The sequence below is a fragment of the Euprymna scolopes genome, chromosome 44 (assembly GCF_053919585.1).
Source record: "Euprymna scolopes isolate OS-2025 chromosome 44, ASM5391958v1, whole genome shotgun sequence".
NCBI classification, from domain to species: Eukaryota; Metazoa; Mollusca; class Cephalopoda; order Sepiida; family Sepiolidae; genus Euprymna; species Euprymna scolopes.
This window is the reverse complement of record NC_136525.1, coordinates 13,488,567-13,513,566: the sequence shown is the minus strand read 5'-3', so window position 1 is coordinate 13,513,566 and position 25,000 is coordinate 13,488,567. Positions and strand designations below refer to the sequence as shown.

General features: G+C 35.1%; 1 protein-coding gene and 1 pseudogene across 4 annotated transcripts in view; both read left to right on the top strand.

Moving 5' to 3' along the window:
* Nucleotides 1–25,000, top strand: part of LOC145268696 (FAD-dependent oxidoreductase domain-containing protein 2-like) — a 456,912-nt gene that overhangs the window by 338,628 nt on the left and 93,284 nt on the right. The gene's annotated exons all lie outside the window — the stretch shown is intronic.
* Nucleotides 21,240–21,377, top strand: LOC145268906 (U2 spliceosomal RNA; annotated as a pseudogene).

Below are 25,000 nucleotides of genomic sequence, written 5' to 3'. Positions count from 1 at the left end.
CCTATTTATAATCTATATATCTATAAAAGTGAGAATGTGTGTGTATGAGGACGCTTCTTAACCTATATATTCAACAGATTTTTTGTATCTACAGACTTGAAAGTTGCTATATAGGATATTCAGACGCGTGTAAATCTTTATATTCGGTTTTCATCCAGAAAAATGGGCTGCTAAATGGTCGCATTTGTAAATTGTGTACGTAGGGGTTTGCTGTTTCACGAATGCGCATGCGTAAATTGTTGACATTGACAGATTCATTATGTTATAATAAGTAGGTTTGAAAACACTTTTTAAAGACCGTGTCAACCCGGCATAATGGTTATCGTACTTGACTCACTGTTTTTAGCTTTTGGTTTCGATCTCTGCTCGAGTATTTATTTTACGTACAAGAATTGAACTTTATAGAAAAGACATAATTGTATCGAAATCGGGAAAATATTGGAATCGTCCCATGAAGCCAAAACAGCGCAATGTTACGAAAATAAAGAGATTTATTTTTGTTTGAAATTTATAAGTATATTTGAATATATTCTTTGTTTGAAATTTATAAATATATTTGAAATTTATAAATATATTTCGATAAATATATTTATAAATATATATCGAAATACTCCATTCTCAGTATTTCTTTTTTTTTTTTTTTGCCATGTTGTTGGAGCAGAGAATCAGTAAGTAAAAGTCCGTTTGTTGTTTTTCACGGTTTTCAAACGTCGGAACGGTGCGTTGGATACGCAATATTCACGTTAGGGTGTTTGTTCCTTGATACAAGCGTTGATTGAGTTTGAATAAAGTAAAAACGAATTATTACGAAAAGAAACAGATATTTATTTTTGTTTGAAATTTATAAATATATTTCGAAGTAAAATTTCATCCTCAGTATTTTTTTTGGGGGGGGGCAGTGCTCTCTCCTCGGTCTTTCCTTCCTTCTTAGTTCTACTTGGTTGTTTTGTCTCTTTTTTAAGGGGGGGGCAGTGATGTGGTAATGGGGGTGGGATGAGGTGTGGTTTGAGAACTTATAGATATGCGGCTTCAATGTTTTCGGTTCTATGTGGCGTTTCATGTTCTGCCTCTGCAGCAGTTTGTCTGGTCCGCACTTGTTGCTCTTCTGTGTTAGTTTCCACATTCAATGGGTTTTTCTTAATATTTCAGCTGCTTTCATTATTGTTGTTCGTTATGTTTTTCCAATCATTCCTCTGATTCCAATTTCTCCCATTCTTTTTTCAAAGTTTTTCGGAATTGTTCCTAGTGCTCCTACAATTATAGGTATTATTTTTAGTTTCTTCTTTTTCCATACCCCTTTCAGCTCTCTGTTTCTACTTTTCTTTTCCTATGGTCGGCTAGAACCGCAAAGTCGATGATTCGACAGGATTTTTCTTTCTTGTTAATTATTACGACATCCGGTCTTCTTTCTTGGATGAGTTTACAGGTTGCTATGTCCATGTCCCAAAGGATTTTCTGATTATTATTATTATTATTATTATTATTATTATTATTATTATTATTATTATTATTATTTACATTTTGTGTCTGGCTGTTGGTATTGCCGATTTTATACTGATATACGGATCATAATTAGTGCTATGACAACAGCATATTCTTTTCATTGTTTTGACTCTCGAGTATATATCCGACACAGACACAGTTAATCAACTGAGAATCACATCTCTCTATATAAAAGCATATAAAATATCAAAAGATACACACTCGAGAATCAAAACAATGAAAAGAATATGCTCTTGTCCCAGGCCTAATCATAAAAAATGAACATAGGCTATCAACATCTTTTTTTTTTCTCACTCTTCCAGTATTTTCCGCAAGATTCTTGCGGTTCCCAACAAAGCAGTCTTTTGAATTACTCCAACATTGCAAGTGATCCCAATTTTATCAATTCACTTATCTAATCCTTTTGTCACATCCCTCAGAGCTCCCATCACAATATGTACAACTTCTTTTTCCAACTTCCACGATCTTTTTATCTCCCGTTCCCAGTCTTGGTATTATTCGACCTTCTCCTTTTCTTTCTCCTCCACATTCACATTCAATACTATTATTATTATTATTATTATTATTATTATTATTATTATTGTTGTTGTTGCTGTTGTTGCTGTTATTATTATTATTGTTGTTGTTGTTGTTATTATTATTATTATTTTATTATTATTATTTTATTATTATTGTTATTATTATTGTTATTATTATTATTTATATTCTTCTTCTTTTTCTTCTTATTATTGTTATTGTTATTATTATTATTTTCATTATCATTATCGTCATTATTATTATTTTTATTATTTTTTTATTATTATTTTCATTATTATTATTTTTTTATTATTATTATTTTATTATTATCATTTTTATTATTATAATTATTATTATTTTTATTATTATTATGATTATTATTATTGTCATGATTATTATTTTTATTATTTATTATTATTATTAGTGTTATTAGTATTATTGTTATCATTGTTATTATTATTGTTGTTATTATTATTACTGTTATTATTGTTATTCTTATTATTGTTATTATTATTGTTATTATTATTATTTTTATTATTTTTATTATTATTATAATTATTATTATTATTGTTGTTATTATTATTATTATTATTATTATTATTATTATTATTATTATTCATAAGGATTTTTGCACACAGGTTTTCGTCAAAGATTTCTGTATTATTATTATTGGCTCACAAGGAGTTTTCACACAGGTCATCAAAGATCCTCCTTGAAAACAGCCTGTGGTGTTTCCTGAAAGCTGAGTGACAACAAGTCTCCCCAGATTTCCAGTAATCTCCACCTCTTTCGGTAGTATTTGCAAATAAATTTGCATTATTGCAACAGCTGCTTGTCATTGATTTCTCGTTGGTCTTCACTGGAATTTGAGTGGCAATAAGCTTCCCCAAGGTCCCAGTTCTCTTCTTCTTCTTCTTCTTCTTCTATAATACCGAGAAAATCTAGGAGTATAAAATGAAAAAGTGAAAGGAGGATGTTGAAACTATAAGATGGAATGTATTAAGATACAATAGTGTTAGCAAATGTACATAAAAAGACTAACTTTTAATCTAGTTTATCAAAGTATTGTAAAATGTAGGACTATTTTGACGATAAAAAAATTCAGTCAGTGTTAATCGATTCATTCATATTGCTGGTAGATAGGAATTTATTATCTATCTAATACATAAAAGGCAAAATGTATCTGTGTTTGCATGTCTCTAAAAAATTTCCGACATACGCGTCTGAACGTGACAAAATCAGTATCGTTTTAAAGCCCGTTCTCTCGGACGACAAATATCGCAGAATTAGTCCAAAACGTTAATTCCTTCACCCTCAACTAGGCGGGAATTTTTTTATAAGGAGGTGTCGGTTTTTGCGTTGAAATTTTCACATGTCACCGTCTCCTTTCGATTGACTACCCTTAATTCAAACGTTCGCGACTTCCGGTTTCGCAATGGACGCATCGGCTTAGTCTTTAGATTTTATTTTTTACCTTCTTTTCCTTCTTTGCGTTACGAGTTTGAACCTGCCTACTTACTACCAATTTTTTACATCTTTCTCCACCCGGGCTGCCTTCTGTTGATTTGATTTCCCACCACCTCTGGACCCCCACCCCCGCTACTGCCACTTTTAAACATCTCTCTCCACTCTTGGGATCACTTACTACACCACCTGCCCACACCCGGGCAATGCCGGGTAGTCTGGATAGACTTATATATAAAAGGCACAATCTGTGTATGTCTACGTGTATTTGTATGTCTGCCAAAAACTTTCGAAATGCAACAATTACTGAGAAAACTGGTATCGTAAGATGGACCTCTCGGACGACAAATATCCGGCCAAAAAACATTAATTCTTTGACCATCAACTGCAGACCGTTTTTTTACAAGGAAGGGTCAGTTTTTGCGTCGACAGTTTTGCAAGTCATTCACGTCTAGCGATTTCAACGGACTTTTAAAGGACGTTATTTTGAAGCCCCGTGACGTTACAAGCGCGCAGTTTTACCTCATTTTCATCTTTCGCGTTATAGGTTCAAGCCTGGCTACAGCGGTTAATCTTTTTTTTTTTTTTGCGCTCGCTCGGGTACTTGCTGCTATTTTGATTGAAAATAAATTTTCTGAGGGTTACTCAATAGCCTAACTATACCACCTCTTCACGCCCGGGTAACGCCGAGTGCCCATGCTAGTATGCAAAGAGGAAATATTTTTTCTGGTATGGAATATTACTCCAATAATAACTATCGAAATATATTTTAAATAATTAATACATTTTACTTTAATAATCGAATCTATATTAGGATTAGAAAAATTCATAATTGAACATTAAATATAAGAAGAAAAGCTAAGAATACAAAAGGGAAAAATTAAAAATGAATACCATATGGAATTTGAAGGTGCTTGTGCAGTATAGGTCCGATTTGAAAATTTTTAAGGTGCTTGTGCAGTATAGGTTCGATTTGAAAATTTTTAAGGTGCTTGTGCAGTATAGGTTCGATTTTAAAAACTGGGACCTTTGGGAGGCTTATTGCCATTTAAATTCCAATGAAGACCGATAGCTGCTGCCAACGAGAAATCAATGGCAAACAGCTGTTGCGATAATGCAAATTTATTTGCAAATACTATCGAAAGAGGTGGAGAGTGCTTGAAATCTGGGGAGACTTGTTGTCACTCAGCTTTCAGGGAACACCACAGGCCGGTTTCAAGGAGAGATCTTTGATGACCTGTGTGAAAGCTCCTTGTGAGCCAATAATAATAATAATAATAATAATAATAATAATAATAATAATAATAATAATAATAATAATAATCATTTACTAGTGATGGGATGATTCTAATATTTTTCTCGATTCCGATACAATTACCGATTCCGATTCCGATTCTTTGTAAACCTCTTAATATTAACTATAATAGAGATTTTAGTCTTACTGGAAGTTTAAATCAATAAATATATATTATTTAATATTATTACAAGCAGTGGAAGATGTTTCTTAAACCAAAATCAAATTTTAAAAAAAAAAAGATAATTTAAGGAATCGATTTTGGTATCGGAAAATAGGCTAAAATTTTTCCGATTCTGATACTCCCAAAAACTCCGATTTTTCCGATCCCCAATTCGATCCTGATTAATCGTTCCAACACTAGCTCATGTGAATGTGGAGGAGAAAGAAAAGGAGAAGGTCGAAAAATACCAAAACTTAAAAAGGGAGATAAAAAGATTGTGGAAGCTGAAGAAAAGTAGAAGTTGTACATATTGTGATGGGAGCTCTGAGGAATGTAACAAAAGTATTAGATAAGTGAATTGATAAAATTGGGATCAATTGCAATGTTGGAGTAATTCAAAAGACTGCTTTGTTGGGAACCGCCAGAATCTTGCGGAAAATGCGGGAAGAGTGAGAAAAAAAGATGTTGATAGCCTATGTTAATTTTTTATGATTAGGGCTGGGACAGCAGCATATTCTTTCCATTGTTTTGATTCTCGAGTGTGTATCTTTTGATATCTTATATGCTTTTATATAGAGTGATGCGATCCTCAGTTGATTAACTGTGTCTGTGTCGAATATATAATCGAAAGCCAAAACAATGAAAAGAATATGCTGTTGTCATAGCACTAGTTATGATCCGTCTATCAGTATAAAATCGGCAATACCAACAGCCAGACACTAAATAATAATAATAATAACAATAACAATAATAATAATAATAATAATAATAATAATAATAATAATAATAATAATGATAATAATAATAATAATGTCTTGGGGAGGCTTATTACCACCCAAATTCCAGCGAAGACCCTGTTCACCGCCAACGAAAATCCAATGCTAAGCGGCTGTTGCGATAACGCAAATTCTTTGGCAAAGGTCATCGAAAAAGATGGAGAGTACTGGAAATCTGGGGAGACTTGTTGTCACTCAGACTCCAGGGAACACCACAAGTTGTTCTCAAAGAGCAATCTTTGATGATGGCGTGTGTGAATACTCCTAGAGAGTAAATAATAATATAAAATATTATTGTTATTAGCAACAAGAAAACGAAGAAAACACGGATTAAGAACAAAAAATAAAAATAAAAACAACGAAAAGAAAATGGCGGACATCAAAAAACGCAGAGACCAGTCGTAATCGAACAGCAACCAATGAAAGCGGGGGAAAATGTGGCGGCTAACGGCCCGTCCTTCCTCGTCGCGTTCGTGTCAGTTCCATTCATCCCGATGGACGCCCGCCTCTTATTTTATGATAACGATTAATCAAAAATGAAAACAAGACTGTCAGGGCCGTAGTCAAGGACAATGGATGCAAAAATGGACGAAGATAAAACGTGAAGTCGATCATGAATGAAGGGGTGCCGAGGCGTGGAAGGAAGGTCGATGACTGTGTGTGTGTGTGTGTGTGTGTGTGTGTGTGTGTGTGTGTGTGTGTGTGTGTGTGTGTGTGTGTGTGTGTTTCTTTTCTTTTCTCTCTACGAGAGCTGTGGCTAAACTCGATCATTTATTTAACGTGATTAGTATTTTTGGTCGTTGTGTTGTTCGCTATATCTGTCTTTTATTTTGTCTGTTTTCTGGATCTTTCTTTCCATCTTGCCCTTATATATATCTTTCTTTGTTGTTGATACGACATAAAAGATATCTTTTTATCAATATTTACGACCCAGTAAAAGGACACACACATGCGAAGTACCTTCAATGGGTTTCCAGACTTTTTCCGTATAGGCACTTTTATTGATACACTAGCGGGGGTGCTCGGCGTTGCCAGGGTGTTTAGGTTGTGTAGTAAGGACCCCGCTGAGAGTCAAAACAAGAGTAGCGGGGGTGCCCGGGTGTGTGTAGATAGTGTAGTAAGTAAACCTGAGAGGTAAAAAGTGGTAATAGCGGGAGGGGATCAAAACAACAGAAGGCAGAGGTGTTTTAAAAAAGTGGTTGTCAGCAGGCTCGAACCCGTAACGCAAAAGAGAAAAAAAAGTTTAAAAAAAAAACGTGACGTCTTCATCGATGTCTCCATCGCCCGGCCGGATGTTCGGAATGTTTGAAATTAAGTGTAGTTAATCGAAAAGAAGACGATGACTTGCTAAAATTTTGGCGAAAAAAGCGATTCCTTCTTGTACAAAACTGATCAGCTGAGGGTGAAGGAATTAATGTTTATGGCCAATTTTTTTTATATTTGTTGTCCGAAGGGTCGTGCTTTAAAATGCTACTAATTCTGTCAGGATCTGGTGCTTCTGTCGAAAATTTTTGCGAAACATACAAACACACACACACACATTTTGCCTTTTATATATTAGACTAGCCTGGGTGAAGATATTAGAAAAATCAATTCAGGTAACTTGATTTTGTAGTAGAGCTGACATCTATTCAATGTAGCTGCCTTTAGCCTTAATCATCGCCTCGATACGGGTCCGGAACTGGGAGCATGTCTTTTTCCACAAGCGCCGGCGGGAGCTCAGCGAATACTCTACAGACGGCGGCCATCAGGCTGGCTTTAGTGTTTTAGGAGGTCATGTTGGTGATGTTCTCAATGTATGACGAAACGAAGTAGTCTAGTGGGTTCGGGGAGGAGGAGGGGCAGTAAGAAAAGAGTATAGAGCATGAGTTGTACAGCGGCGCATCTCCGATCTCACCCGTTGCAGATTGTGTCACTTTCATACATGATAGAAGACTCCTATCGCTTCTGGAATCTGTACACAACTATCCAACTAATAGATAGTCTACAAAAAAAAAAATTATGGTAAATTTTCAGATTAGGTCCACCTCCACAAATTTCTTTTATGTGACGACTCTTATAGGTTTTCGACTATGCTGAATACGAAAATCGCATTGAAATTTTGCAGAAATAAGTAGTTATCGAGATATAAAAAATTGTATTATGCATTGTATTCTTTGGCGGCCATATTTTTACGCGCGTGCGCACGCGCCGTGAACAAATCTGCTCATCTATGACTGACACTGACACTGCACGCGTGTATAAAAGATGGCCGCCAAAGAATACAATGCATAATACAATTTTTTATATCTCGATAACTACTTATTACTGCAAAATTTCAATGCGATTTTCGTATTCAGCATAGTCGAAAACCTATAAAAGTTGTCATTTAAAAGAAAATTGTGGAGGTGGACTTAATCTGAAAAATACCAAAATTATAAAAAAGGAAACAGGTTTTCATCAAACTGTCGTCTTTTCTAGGGCGAAAATTTTATCGTTCCGCCCTGTATTCAACGTGATCACTATTTTTGGTCGTTGCGTTGTTCGTCCATATCTGTCTTTTAATTCGTCTAGTTTCTAGATCTTTCTTTCCATCTTCGTTTTTTTCTATCTTTCCTTTCTGTCTTTTCTTTCTTCGTGTGTTTTTACTGTCTTTCTTTGCTGCCTTTTGTCTTTAGTGTATTTTTGTAAAGTAAAACTGAGATGCTTTGTCAACTTTCAAGCCCCGACCATTGTCATTGACGCCTGGTCCACAAAGTATGGAAATAAAAAATTTAAAAATTAAATAAAAACGTTTACAAGTGTTTTTGATATAGGTGTACATAAGAATACTTTGATAAGTATGTTTTAACTTAAATAGGGATGGTATAATAAAATTGTGGGGTCTGCGTTCGCGCCTGGCCTCCATAGAATGGAAATAGGCACAAACTTTAATAAAGACTTTTCATATCTATCTGCGTAAGTACACTTTGATAATTATGTTTCAGTTTGAAGAAATATGGTATAATAAAATTATGGGGTGTCCATTCGCGCCTGACCTCCATAGAATGGAAATATGTCACAAAGTTTAACAAGGTTTTTTAATATAGATCCACAGAATATTGCGATAAGTGTTTCAGCGTGAAGATGTATGGTATAATAAATTATGGGGTTTATCTATTTTATTTTTACTTTCATCATATTTTACTTTAGTTTTGATTCCCCCATATTCGAAGCTATCTCTTTACAACCCTTCCTTTTCATAACCTATCATCTATAAATATAAAAGCGAAAATGTATGCATGTATGTATGTGTGTTCGCTTTTTCTGTATGTCTGCAAAAGGCTTTTTTCACAGAAGCGGTCGCTCGCTTCACAACTTTTTAAAAGTTTTTATATCACATATAAATCGTAATATCTCACAGTTAACTACGAAGCTCGCCTGTCTATTTAATTTGCTCGATTTCGGGAAGATAAATATTCAACATTTGTCGCTCGCCGCATGTGGGTTAGTCTTTTTCCTATAACATCTTGGGAAAATAAAAATCCCGCAGTCAAACTTGACCTCATTTACTCATTAAAACGGGCACCTGCCAAATCCAAGTAATTAAATAAATCCAAACGTGTTTCTGTTAGCATCTCGCGGTGGGCAATGGTTAACGTCGCACTTTTTTTTTTTTTTACTTTTTTGCCCCCCCCCCCCCCCGGAGTTTCCACACACACCTCAAACACCCGGGCAACGCCGAATACCCCTCGCTAGTACTTTCATAAATCAGAGTCCATTTTCTGTAGGCTGTTTTTGAACCCAGTCAACGACGGGTACTTTTGCTAATATATATATATATATATATATATATATATATATATATATATATATATGTGTGTGTGTGTGTGTGTGTGTGTGTGTGTGTGTGTGTGTCCATTTTCCGTTTGCAATAATTTATTGCCGTGTCATACTAATAGCACGTTATTAGCATTTACGCAACACAATGAAGCAAGACACGAAAATATAACGCTAATAAAACAAGTGATACCTTAACAATTATCTTCTGTTTTTAATGGCTGTTTGGAGAGAATTCGACGTCAGATTGAAAACTATGGAAAGACATTAATCTTAAATATTTATAAAACACAAATAAAAGTCACCGACACAAATATAAAGAAAAAAAAAAAGAAAATAATTGCAAGATTCATGTTGTTCAGAGGTTCCATAGAAAGCATTTATCATTATTTTGAAACACGAAAACACTTGGAAATATCTAAGTTGAACACACTGCAAACCAAGACAATTGACCCCAGAGATTATAGGATCCGTCGGGTCGGCCATTGAGCTCGAGAAAGACTACTTGAATAACAGAAAAATGCGGCTGCGACCAACGATAGCCAAACATTTCCCGACGGAGGAGGTAAAGCTTGACCTACAGAACCCATCCCTTAGCATTCATTAAAAAAAAATAACAATTAGTTAGTGAAATAAATGAGTTTTTGTATTTTTTTTAGGTAGTAAACAGCCTCCAAACCTTCCACTCCCATTTAGAGACTGTTCTGCTTTTTTTTTCGGTTTTCGGTGGACCCGGAAAATAGAGAGCAGTCTGATACTTAGCAAATTCGTGAAAGGGTCATACTAGTTCACCCCATTATCATTTTGTTTGGTTCTTTGTTTTTCATTTTTTTTTCTTTTATTTATTTTATTTTATTTTACTTTTTTTGCTGTTTGTAGATCTTTCCCTACCCCATTATCTCTCGTATATATATATATATATATATATATATATATATATATATATATATATATATATATATATATATATATATTCATTTGTAAACAAAATCTTGTCGAAGCCATCAGGGATCTATTAAGTAGGTCTAAAGCCGTGGCATGAATGTGGTATTTTGGTGAAATTATCTAGCTAAGAGTAAGCAAAGGTTCTGTCGTCATAAAGACTGACACTCGACCACTTCTCGTCTTTAAATAATCGAAATAGTACAAATTATCAATCTCCGTCTGAAAACATCAGTTCAGAAAGAGTTCTTATAAGCCGAGGAGTTTGAACGAATTTGCTTCTTTTAGAATATAAAACAAATAAACAAAAACTAAATTATATATATATATATGTGTGTGTGTGTGTGTGTGTGTGTGTGTGTGTGTGTGTGTGTGTGTGTGTGTGTGTGTGTGTCGTTACTTTCAATGTATGCCGTTTTCGTTTAACGGGTCTAGAGTGTTATTTTAAAACCATTCACCGTTACTTTTGAGTTAAGCTCAATGTGTCTATTTAATAGGTGCAGAGCATATATAGTGCAAAATTTTGTTGAAAATTCAAAGACTCGCGTTTTCTTTTTTATAACCTTCGTATATTCCCTGGATTTTCGATTACAGCTGTTTCATTAATGAGTCGTAATTTTACGATTTATGTTTCCGTAAAAATATCCTGTCCCCACCAACTTCTTCAGATGTTTATCCATTAGATTTTTACAACAAATGGTATATTTTATTTTAACATGCTGGACATTGTATTCGGGTAAAAAGATTTCCACAGCCATGCTTCATCACTTCATCCATCTTTTGGTGTTATGTCATATATATATATATATATATATATATATATATATATATATATATATATATATATATATATATATATACGAAAGACGTTTAATAAGTAATGCCCCTAGACCATTGCTCATAGCGGTAGAACAACGAAACTTGGCACAGTTTCTCTTTCTGGTAGATTTTATGGATGGCAAATGTGATACAAATTTGTGTTTTAAACATTTGTGCATTTATTTTCAGTAATGCCTGGGAGGCACATTAATTATCTGAGCTTGCAATTATTCTCACGAACAATCAAGAATTAATAAAGTTTTGCAACAAGATGGCGATCCTTCCTGAATTTTCTCTTCCAATTACAGGCTTTTGAAATCGGCAATTTTCCAACCGATCAAGTTCGTTTGATTGTTAGTTAGCATTTAACAAATTGTCAGCCATTGTAAGATCAACTGTGGTCAAACTTTTTGTTCAGAATTGAACAGTTGTTTACAATTTGTATTTGATTGTATAAATTACTGGATTCGCCAATAAATAGTTCTTAAACAATTGATGTGACGTTAAGCAATATAAGCCAACAACTAATTATTTGAATCTATTGCACTTAGTTCACCGAGTATATTCGCCAGGTAGTATTAAAAATTATTTTTTGTGAGTCCGGTTGCTTTTATGAACCCGGCCATGTAGCCATCTCCGACTCCCTTTACAAAGAACATCACACGACAAAGTTAACCGCAGTTTCGGAAGATGGTTGGTTGGTTGGTTGTTTTTGTTTTACGGCATATCAACCCTTTTCGGGTTATTTAATGCCGAATCCAAAGATTTTGGAGAAATTTTTTTAATAGAATATATTTGTTGTTTTCAAGTCGGTTTCTATTTAACCCATAGTTGGGACCCTAACAGGTACTACCACTCCGGGTCAGAGTGGACCTTGGAGCAATGGTAATTAAAGGGTGGCTCCACACTCACCAAAGCCCACAAGCTGGGACCTCATCACTGGATATAGTTTAAGGTCATATCCGGGACCAGTTTCGGAAGAGATAGAGTTTGAAAATACGGAGACAGACACAGACAGACATAGTGAGTTTTATAAATTAGACTAGCGGGCGGAGGTGTTCCGGTTTTTCCCCTGTCGTAAAATACGCTTAAATATAATATTTTTTAATTTGTCCAGATTTTATATATATATTATTATAGAGTTGTGCTTTCAAAAGTAAAACAAACAAAAATTTGGATACGATCAGCTAGAATCGAAACCAAAAGCATCCGAAGCTGGTGACGTTACCACTGTGCTAACGTGACACGCAAATGAACTGGTTAAAAATTAAAAATTAAAAATTAAAAATAAACTAACATGAATGTATAACGATTTTGTTTCAAGTTTGACCCCTTTTTTATTCTTTAAATATAATTTAAATGGCTAAAGACCCATCAAAGAACGGTCCATAACCCCCCCCCATAGAGTTTGAAAATATGGAGACAGACAGAGTGATAGACAGACGGACAAACAGACAGACATATAGCCTTTTATATATTAGATATGACGAAAGAAAAGAAAATCGGTAAATAAAAGCTAAAATTAGAACATGCATCCTTTAGATTCGTGGACAGAGAACGATGTGTAATGTGGGAGTGGGGGAGGCTTATTTTATCGATAATACCGAAAGATGAAATCGTCGAGGATTTTCTTCTGACGACAAAATCTTCCAATATTATAGAAGAGATGTTCGGCTTAATGTGGAACGACCTGTCTAATTCAAGAAGAACTTTTTAAAAGCTCTCCTCCCTTTCCCTCACCTGCATGGATAATCTAAATCTTATCACGGAAGAACGTGAGTTTATTCAATTCAATAATTTGTTTATGCCGGCTGCCATAACAGATTTAACCAATCACGCAGAAGGAAACTTTTGTTAAAAGCTTTTAGTGTTTCGAAATGGGTTAAATTTTTATCGCTTCTGTAGCGTGCTATCGATTTCTATTGCGTTGTCTGCGTCGCACATAGATTTAAATTTATATATGTACTAGCAGGTCGCCCAGCGTTTCCCGGTCGTAAAATATGCTTGACTATGATATTTTAATTCATGCAGATTTCGTGTTTGTGGCGGTGACAACAGCATATTCTTTTCATTCTTTTGACTCTCGGGTATATATCCAACACAGTTAGACACACTTAATCAACCGAGAACTATATCCGTCTATATAAAAACATATAATATATTATTAACGGATATATATTCAAGAATCAAAACAATGAAAAGAATATGCTGTTGTCACAGCCCTATTTATTTCTAAAGAGCAAATTACACATGGATCACTAGCAGGAACTGTGTACCGGCGTTACTCGGTGGAAATATGAACCAAAACCAGAAGAGCTCCCTCCCCGAAATATTAAAAAAAATGCCTATGATTATCTAGTGCACTATCGTATGTGAGTCCCTTAAATTTCTGACCATGGATAAACAGCTAAAAATAGTAATACAGAGATGTGGCGGCGATTGCTAGTGATAGCCACTATCGGATCAAGAAAATTGCAAGCACTGGCGGCAGTAGTCAAAATGAAAGTATCTGGCTTCTACTACCGTGCATTGTTGGCTGTCATTGTTGGCGCAATGGCTACTGGCGATTAGTTGCTTTAGGGCGTTTACTTGCCTTTACAACTGGCACTGTCAGTGCATGGCGGTCACTGTCATTTACTAGCGTAAATTTGACTGCTTCAAAATCAAATTGTCTGTCACTGGATACTAGTAGCAACCACTACTGGCCACTGGCTTGCAATACTGTTTTAAGGCCTTTTTTTTATTTTATTTTTATTTTTTACAAAGACATCACTTATCAAGGCCTGGAGGCCACTCGAGGATAAGGGTTAATGAGTGTACGGTAATCAATGGGATAATATCGTAGTAATCGTTGCAATTTGGTAAATTGGATTACTTAAGCTCATCAACAATTTGTTCACGTTGGACTTGAAGACAACCATATTGTAGTCAGTCTGAAAGCAGAAAACGAAAAAATGTTCCACATGCGTGCAGTTCTAAGAAAGAACTTTTGTCCATAGAATCTACGTTTAGGTTTAGGCACAGATAAAGAGTGGGGGGAATTATTGATAGTTGTTTCAGCTAGACAAGAGTTTTTCGTGAAAGTCATGCCAGGAGGGAGAGGGCCATAGATTGAAGCTCAGACGAGCACTTGCCATGAAAATAACGAAAAAGCAGAGACGGGCTCGCATCGTCTCTTCTGTGTGGGAAAGAGGTCGCAGGGAAAGGAAAAAAGGCACCCCCACTAGACTACGAAGTCTATTTTGAACTCTGTCAAGGCAGGATAAGCTGTTTCTAGAAGCTCCTGCCTAGATGTGGCAACAGTACTCCATCTTTGGACGTACTTCTCATCTTCTCGCGAGGAACTGAAGATGCGATTCGTGCGAAGTTTGTCCCAAGGGTGCTCAGAAAAGATAAGAAAGCAAGAGGTTGTCATGGCAACAGGGAGATGGTCGAGCTGATCAATTCACATTTCCTGCGATGAAAGCTAGATCTACTGCAATGACCCAGACACCAAGAGACAGAGCTCCCAGTGGAAACATGCTGGCTCTCCCAGACAGAGCAAATCCACCTAGAAACATATGATGACCCCCTTTCGGACAGCAAGGGCATAATCTACATGCACTGTCAACAAGGAGTATTGATTTGAAGGGAGTTTAGGAAGAGATTCCCTTAGAAGAGGTCAGCAATCTTCAAGTAGCCCAGATGGAATTTCCACCAAGACAATGCACCAGTCAACAACTCTATCCTTGTCACAGACTTTTTGACCAAAATGAGCATCAAAACGGTTCCTCACCCTCCCATAAAAGAACGGTCCGTAAAAAATCCAATCATTTGAAACCCCTTAGTTTTGGAGGAGATAGAGTTTGTAAATATGGAGACAGACAGACATATAGCCTTTTATATATATATATATATATATATATATATATATATATATATATATATATATAGCCTTTTATATTTATATATATATATATTTGTAGTCATCGACATACAGTCCTGTTTCGTTGTATCACAACTCATCAGTGCCGCTAGACTAGCATATCTCCCAAGCCAAGGATTGAACCTAGAACCGTCGTGTTGACAGTCGGCAGTTCTCCCACTCGACCACAGAAGGGACGCCCGCAAATAACCCGTCGGAATGTCTATTTAAATAGACATCCGCCACCACTCTTACAGTGCTCACACCGCCTGTTTGTAAACAAACAAACGCCGAGCTTCGCATTTTTCAGACAATTAAGTAGCGGGTGAGATTATTTACGACAGTGCTCTACCCAAAGAGGGAGGCTTAAAATATATTTGCAGTCATCGACATAAAGTCATGTTTCGTTGTATCACAACTCATCAGTGCCGCTAGACTAGCATCTCTCCCAAGCCAAGGATTGAACCTAAAACCGTCGTGTTGACAGTTGGCTGTTCTCCCACTCGACCACAGAAGGGACGCCCGCAAATAAAAAATTTTATGACGTGAAATTTTGGAGTTTCATATCAAAGATTTTTATTACTCTATGTAAGACAAAGAATACATTATAAATATTTTAATTCCTTATCCTATAGGGTTTCGATGTCTACTATCTCTTCAGATGAGAAAATATTAGCAAATAGGTATAATGGTTTACACCCTATTTGCTAAAGTCAGTGAGACATGGAAAATCATAAGTAAAAATTGAATGAGTAATTAAAACTCACAGAGTAAGGGAAGTTAAAGAAAAAGATATACGAGTTTACATCCAAATTGCACGGCAAAATCCGAGGTGACTGAATATTACTGCCAGTAATATTTTGTAAATCTTATAGTCACAGGTTTTCATACCAGCTGATTGTTGCATAATTTTATTACTTGGATTTTATTTGTGCAAATGGCAATTCAATTAACTTTCTTAAAGTTATATTTTTGGATTTTACCGTCATTGGATTATTTATCTTTCACCAGACTATCCATTCATCTGTAATCACCTTTTTCTTCACCATATTCCCTCTGCTTCACTTTTTGTTATCAAGTAAGATCTTTGACTTACTTGTTTCATCAAATACTTTTGCATGCAAAATCCGATCCCGCATTTTGCTAATTCCTACCTTCTGATAAGAAGGAAAGTATTTCTTCGAAACTCCGCGGATTAAGGACTATCCACTTATCAAGTGTTTCCTTTTCAGATTAAATATGTTTTTAACTGTTTTTCAAAGTGTTTTTAACATGTTTTATTAACTGTTTGCTCATATATATATATATATATATATATATATATATATATATATATATATATATATAATATGTAACCGACAATGGATGTACGTCTAGGAAAGTAAAAATAAAATACAATTATATATAAAGTTAAACGTCTGTTTGTTTGTCTGTACACTAATAGGCTCCTATATAATTTACAATTACACTAAACTGACTACATACAATGATAGAAGAAATACGAATGAGCTAAAATGGGTATGATAAAGTCACGCTCCATCAATCGGGGAATCCTATGCACGCTCACACGGTTTCACGTACCAAATTTAACAAATAAAAATACCGCACGTGTCCGATCTTCTAAGAGTCTTTTTTTTTTTTTTTAATAAATTCTGTTTACATTAAGCGAGATACTGTGCTGTAAAAGTTTGATGTTTTATCGATGTCACGTGACCGGAGAGGGGAAGGTTTTGACGGCTTACACCGCTCACCCCCACTAACAGAGATGGGGCCCCAGGTGGGTCACTCATATTTGGAACCCTGTGCATGCTCGCGCTGTTTTATTTACACTCGTAGAGTTACCAATATAACAGTATAACTTACCATAGGGTGGGGGAGGTTTTGACTATTTACCTCGCTCACTCTTAACAGCTGGGTGGGGGCCTCAGTGGTGTTACTTATAAACTGAGAACCATGCGCACGTTCACACTGTTTGATGTAGAGCTACTGGCCTTGTCATTGATAACCCAACCATAGGAAGGGAGAGTTTATTACTTGTTACATTGCTCACTCATACCAAAGGAAGTTGGGTCCTGTGGCGGTCACTCAATCGGAAACCCTAATTACTGTTCATACGTTTGTGTCGATGGCGATTCCCACTACTGCCCCCTCATGTTCGTTTGAGGGGGATTGCTTTGGTTTTGGCATCCAAAAAGTTCGGAACTATCTCTTTACCTCCACACCCCATTTTCATAAGCTTTCATACTTTCATAAATCAGAGTCCATTTTTTGAAGACTCTTTTTTAAGCCAGCCAACGACAGATACTTCTGCTAATTGCCTGTCTAGCCGCATTTTTCAGCCAATTAAGTAGCGGGTGAGATTATTTGCAACAAAGAGGAGAGCTTAAAATATATTTGTAGTCATCGACATAGTCCTGTTTCGTTGTATCACAACTCATCGTTGCCGCTAAACTAGCACCTCTCCCAAGCCAAGGACTGAAACTAGAACCGTCATGTTGACAGTCGGCAGTTCTCCCACTCGACCACAGAAGCGATGCCCGCAAATAACCTGTCCGAATGTCTATTTAAACAAACATTCGCCCACCACTTTTACAGTGCTCAAACCACCTGTTTGTAAACAAATAAATAGCGAGCTTCGCATTATATATATATATATATATATATATATATATATATATATATATAAAGTAATGTGATTGATAATTTAAAATTTAAAAATCAAATTATAATTAAAGTAAAAATCCGTTTCATAAGAAGGAACAACAACAAAATCAATTATCTGTACGATCGTTTCGGAAAACAATGCTTTTTATTGTGGTATACATCAAGTTATGTACAATAATTACATATAGTTTTTTAATAAGCAAGGTCTCCTCGTCAGCAAATTTTGAAGGGTTTTTATTGAATTTAAACCTAACATTAAAAGTAAGGCAGATGAATCTTTTAATTTTTCGCTTTTTGAAATCAGGAACTATGGTTAAAATACTCATTTAGATGTTTGCTATAGCTTTTTATCTTATTGAATAAGATAAAAAGCTATAGCAAACATCTAAATGAGTATTTTAACCATAGTTCCTGATTTCAAAAAGCGAAAAATTAAAAGATTCATCTGCCTTACTTTTAATGCTAGGTTTATTTATGGTGTCTTTTAAATTCAATAAAAAACCTTCAAAATTTGCTGACGAGGAGACCTTGCTTATTAAAAAACTATATGTAATTATTGTACATAACTTGATGTCTACCACAATAAAAAGCATTGTTTTCCGAAATGATCGTACAGATAATTGATTTTGTTGTTGTTCCTTCTTATGAAACGGATTTTTAAATTAATTATAATTTGATTTTTAAATTTTAAATTATCAACCACATTACTTAATATTGAATTAGCTCTACGACATTTAACTATCGAGCTTATTATATATTTAAATTACAACAAGCACTTTCTATTTCCTGCATTTTAATTAAACTAGTAATTTCACTGTTACATTAAAATACACTCAGCTCTTTAGACTATTGTTCTAATCTCCTTTAAATAATTTAATCTCTAATACACACATACACACTCTTTCCAACACACAAGCTTTACTCTCTATTGTGTTGGGTTTGTATTTAGCTTTTTTATTTGGTTGGGATTAATATATTAATTAATTATAGTAAACTTTAATATAAATACTGGTATTTATATTAAAGTTTACCCTTGCTTGTATCAGATAAACACTTCATTCCTTTGCCTTATATATATATATATATATATATATATATATATATATATATATATATATATATATATATTGGAGATGGTAATTAATAAAAACTGAAGAAAGTGCTCAATACTGTTGTAGAGCAAATATGCGTTTTATTTTTTATTACCGTATCTTTCTGTTAAGTTATATTATTGTTTCAGCTACCCGGCCGTTTTTTTTTTTTTTTTGCCGTCTTTAGCGTCTTCAGGCCTTTACATATATATATATATATATATATATATATATATATATATATATATATATATATATATATATATATATATATAGGTGTGTGTGTACGTTTGTTTGTATGTGCGTGCTATTATTGTGTCCATTAAATTCCAAAGAAGTGTTGTCGTAATTGGCCTCCGCCATCTTTGCTTTCCAATTCTACGAACTCAATTATGACTCAAAAATATCTTTATTAAAAGCGAAAAGCGTTGCCATTGGCGATCTGCACAACATTCAATTCCTCGACATAATTATCCACATCAAAGTCACAGCGGCCGCCTGGTTCTGTCTGCGACTAAAACTACGTAACATTAATAAATAGTGGTAGCAATAATAATCGTTCTTTTTTTTCTTCTTCATTTAGCGTCATTTTGTTTATATATATATATAGTCATCCATATGCAGTACTGTTTCGCTGTTTCAAAGCTCATCAGTGTGGCTAGAAAAACAACATCGGTTGTTTTTAGAGGCGGTTAACTGTGAATTTTTAACTTTATTTTCTTTAATTATATTACATAAGAAGGGCTGTCCCCTTCTCATGTAAGTAAAAAGGCAGACTAGAAAAGTGAAAATGATATAAGGAAAAGGCTAGAATCGAACCCTGTATGCAAAATAAAATAACTGGATACTAAATATGTCAGTTAAAAGAATGGGCAATGCGAGTTTATAAATGAAAAATAGGTTAGATATTGAACAATTAAAACCGATTGAAGATGGCGTGAAATTGTCGCAAAATCATCTTTTCACCCAATTCTCTACATGTCTGATGGCCATCTTCCTTCAAAAATACCCTGAGTTGGTCATCGTCTATCTTGATTGTTCTTCCGGGACGTGGAGCGTCATTGAGGTCAAAATTACCGAGTTTGAATCTGGTAAACCAATCTCGAACAGTTCTCTTAGCTATAGCGTTTTCTTCATATACGGCGCAAATATTTTTGGTCACTTTACTCGCTTTTTTACCTCGATTAAAAGCGAAAAAGAGAAGGTACCGAAAATGTTATTTTTTATCTACTTGACAATCCATCTGAAAAACGAGAAAAAAAATTATATGAGCAAAAAACGATGGCAATTATCTTGTAGAACAGAATACGTGCTTTTTAATGATATATAACACTTTGCCAAATATCAAATATTTTTAATAAAACTCGAGAGCTTATGCAACAACTTGAGAAATTATAAATGTCAGAAATTAATCTTTGGAATAAAAACATATTTGTATGAGAGAACAAATTTTGTGATTTATTAGTCGCGTGCAAGCGACTCTATAAGTCACTCCGTCGGTCGGTCGGTCCGTAACACTTTTGTGCTTGGCCTTTTTGGTTAAAATCAAAGGTCTCTTGTTAATAGATGCTGTTCTTTGCGTTTTAAGCTTTTCTTGGCCTTTTGGCCAGGATCAAAGTGTAGTATTTTTTTTTGTATATATTTTTTCTAGATTCCCCACTCCCCAACACGAACTGTTTCTCTTCCAAATTACAGGACTTTTTATTTTCTAATGAATTGAACTTTTCCACACGCACACACACATTTTAATAATAAATAAATAAATTATGCACACACACACACACATACAGAAATTGTATATATATCCTTTTTTGCCAAAACGCTGGGGTTTTCATTAGTTAGTTTAGAGTCCACAGAGTGAATGAGGTATTGTGGTAAATGTTACCAGTCAAGAGTAAAGTCGCCAAAGACTCCATTTTCACTGTAGTAACAAAGACCCTGCAACACTCCCCCCACCCAGATCTTAAAGGGCCTTGTGCCTAAATTTGTGTTGTCTTTTGGAGATTTTACTTTTAATTTATTTTAATTTTACATTGAATTATTTTGATTGTAATTTTCATTTTCACGAAATAAATTATATATGAAGATCAAAGTGTAGTATCTGCTCCGGCAGATACTGCAAGCAAAGACCATATGTGGGGGCAATCCCACATATAAGACCTTGGTCAATGTAGGGGCAACCCTTCATACCAATTGTCACTATCCAGCTCCCCTACTCCCCGGGGAGTTGGTCCCCATTTCCCCTTCACCCTCACATTAAAAATCAGCCTTGTACCTAATTTGCTCGGTAGCGAAGCAAATAAATACCCTTTTCTTAGCCTTTTGGCCAAGATCAAAGTGTAGTATCTGTTCTTACTACATGCTGTACTTATGTTTGTAACTTTGTGATATAAAGTGGTGGATCACTTTTTCGTATTAATTTAATGTAAAATGATCACCCACTTTACAACGAGTCAGTCTCAAAGCCATTCAAGTCATTCTCCAGATCATTCAAGTTGTTTTTGAACGATTCCAGTTATTTTTTAAGCATTCAAGCCATTCTTAAGGTCATTCAATTCATCCTTAAGTTCATTAAAGTCATTCTAAGTCATTTACTTTTTATTTATTTAAGTCATTTCAGCCCATTTTTAGGTCATTTTAGTTTATCTTTAAGAATTTTATGTCAATCCTACATTCACGCATTCATTCATTACATGAGAGCACGCGACTAATGGCTATCGGCCTTGTTTTAATTTAACGTTCGTCGAGACACTACTTTGAAAATTTGACTATTAATAAAAAATTATGTTGCTTGCTTAGATCGGCAGTTATGTCGATAAACAAAAATGGAGAAAAACTTTTTTAGTGTACCGGCATATGAAAATGGAATAATCCAAAAATCACAAAAATTAATCAAATATTTTTTTTGCTTTTTGTTGTTTTTTCATATTCTTAAAATGTGTTTGTTTGTTTTTTTTTAACTTATATAAAATGACCCTTAAAAAAAAAAACATTAAAAAATGAACTGAAAGTAGGTTATCTGCCCTTGATTCCTTCATGGACGCTGCTTTTTCTCCCCGTATTGGCACGGAATAAAATGTGATTTTCTTGAATAAAAAAAAAACTTACTTGATCAAATTACGTGATTTTTGGCAATGTTTCATCTTTATTCTGTGACTGGTACGTACATCATACAGATTTTTCGGTAATTTTTTTACTTTTAATGTTTAGTTGATTATTGCATTTTCACCCTAAACACGGCACAGTGCCACTTTGATGTAAGGGGATACTATAAGGGACATACGTTGCAGAGATACTATATAGGGAGTTGAGCAGCAAGATGTCTTTTTACATTACACTTGAACTTCTGCATGTCAGTGCAGTTGGGGAAGCAGGAAACCGGAAGGGAATTCGAAAGTCTAGTAGTTCTTGAGAAGAAACTATTAGAGTAAAAGGCTTTCTTACATCTAGGGATCTCTACTGTGTAGGGGTGGGGCTTTGCTGCTTGTCGGGTTTGTCGGAGGTATTTACGTCGAGGAGGTACAAGTGCTTGTAGTTTGTCGGAGCATCCACCATTAAAAAACTTGTAAAACAGGCAGAGGGATGCAACATTTCGTCAATGGGACAGATGACAGTTCAGGACCTATCAGGTTGGCGACTCTCTTTGAACCCTGTTCGGTAGTGAGAGACTAGAAGCAGATGCATCAGCTCAAATGTGACAACAATATTACATACATAGGCAAATGACAGCCTTATAGACGTATAGGATACTTTCAGGCATAAATAAATTGTCGTCATGTGCCAATTTGAATAAGCACCCAAAATATGTACATAAATGTATGTCTAAATGAATAAATACGAATGTTTTTCTATCTAAAACTGGTGTTGGGACGATAAATCGGAATCGGGAATCAGAAAAACGGAACATTTGGGGGTATTGGAAAAATTTGTGTCTATTTTCCAATGTCAATGTTGGTAATGGTAATAAAATAAGAAATATTTATTGATTTTAAAACTAAAATCGATAGATGACGCCCCCCCCCCAACAAGTGTATTTGTTTCGTTTAGGAAAATATCTGCACATTTAATGTGTGTTTCTTGCAGTTGTTTATGTTTAGGCCTCTTGATTCTCCAACGGACCCGGTTCTGGCTGGTCCTCTTTAGTTCAGTCCATGTCATTTCGGCAGCCCTGGTGTCAGCCTCTTTTCTATATCTGTCTCGGATAACCAACTTTACGCTTGCCTTGCAGGTTCCATTCAAGAGCCTGCCTGGTGATGCTAGATGAAGGCTTCCGCAAGGTGTGGCCAATCCAGTTCCAGTTTCGTTTTTTGATTTCTATCTCCATTAGGGTTTGGTTGGTTTTGTCCCACAAACGTGGACAGTGACCAAGGTCAACACCCACAAACTCCAGACGTTCACCAACAGATGTGTCAGAAACATCCTAAACATCAGATGGCCAGAGACTAATTCCTATGAACAACTGTTTTTGCAGTAATCGGGAAAAATAACAACTGTAGAGTTAAATATTTATAGATTTCTAAAGTATCGGAATCGGTAATTGTATCGGAATCGGGAACTTAATACGGAATCGGCAAAAATACTGGAATCATCCCATCACTAACTAAAACTAACCAAATTTCCGTGAACAAAGTTCCTTTCACAGAACATTCTATTGTTTTTTTGTTTTTTGTTTTTATTTACACAGGCATCACCACATTATCAAGGCCAAGAGGCCACTCAAGGATAAGGGTTAAAGAGTGTACAGTAGAAATTAGAAAATATAGTAATCATTAGTAATGAAAATTCGGTAAATTTGTTAACTTATATGGAACGGCTAATCAAGAACTTATTTACGTTAGACTTGAAGACAACCATATTGTACCTATTTACTATATTGTAGTCAGCCGGAAAGCAGGAAAACGGAAGACAATTCCGCAGGCATGCAGTTCTAAGAAAGAAGCTTTGTTCATGGAATCTACGTTTAGGTTTAGGCACAGTAAAGAGTGGGGGGAATTATTGATAGTGTTTTCAGCTAGACGAGTGTTTCTTGTGACAGTTTGGCGAGGGGGGACCATAGACTGAAGCTCAGTCGAACGCTTTCCATGAAAATAACGATACATCAGAGACAAGCTCGCAACATCTCTTCTGTGAGATAGAGGTTGCAGGGAAGAGAAAAGGACATCTCCTACGAAACTACGAAGTCTATTTTGAACTCCATCAAGGCAGGACAAGTTCTTTCTAGCTGCTCCTGCCCAGATGTGGCAACAGTATTCCATCCTTGAACGTACCTGTCTCTTATATAGAGGTTGCAGTGTAGTTGGGGTCTTTTTAAGATGATGAGGGGAAGATAGAGAAGCGATCTTATACATTTTACAGTCTGTGGTTTCTTATTACATATAGATTACATGGAGGAGGAAGGGTGATCAGTTTTTTAACACAGGAGGAGGGGACATTCATTACTTATGATGGAGACAGACATTATGATGAGTTATTCAAAGTTCATTAATAACGATGATTACACATTAACTTTGTTGTAGAGAGATGACACGAAGACGACAGTTACAAAAATATGAGATGTTCTTTTATTCCATTTGACCGGTCAAAATGATGATCACATCCAGGAATTCAAAGTTGTTTCTACATGATTAAAACTTTCTATATTGAGAATTCATTTCTGCCATGACGTCATACGTGTGTCTGTCAACGTGATCGACCCACGTGGCGTGAACATGCGTGGTTCGCACATGCTTCCAAACCATGTCTGCAGACAAAGAATTCTTAATAATCTATTTTTCAACCTAACTTATTTTTCAAGACGTTTTTAATTTGCTATTGTTCGTTCTTCTCTAACTGGCTTTATTTTAATTCAGTTTTCATAAAAAGAATTGAACAATTAAAATTCCTTTTACAACAACATATCTAAACTATTTTATGTGAAACTGAACAATGCAAATTCCTTTCTGAATCTATTTCTGAACCTTGCTTACAGGGTTCGAATCTCGGTCTATCCTAATCTCATTTTTACTCATCTAATGTTTTTCTTACTTACAAGAAAAGGGCTCTTTTCTTATAACACTATCTTTTGAA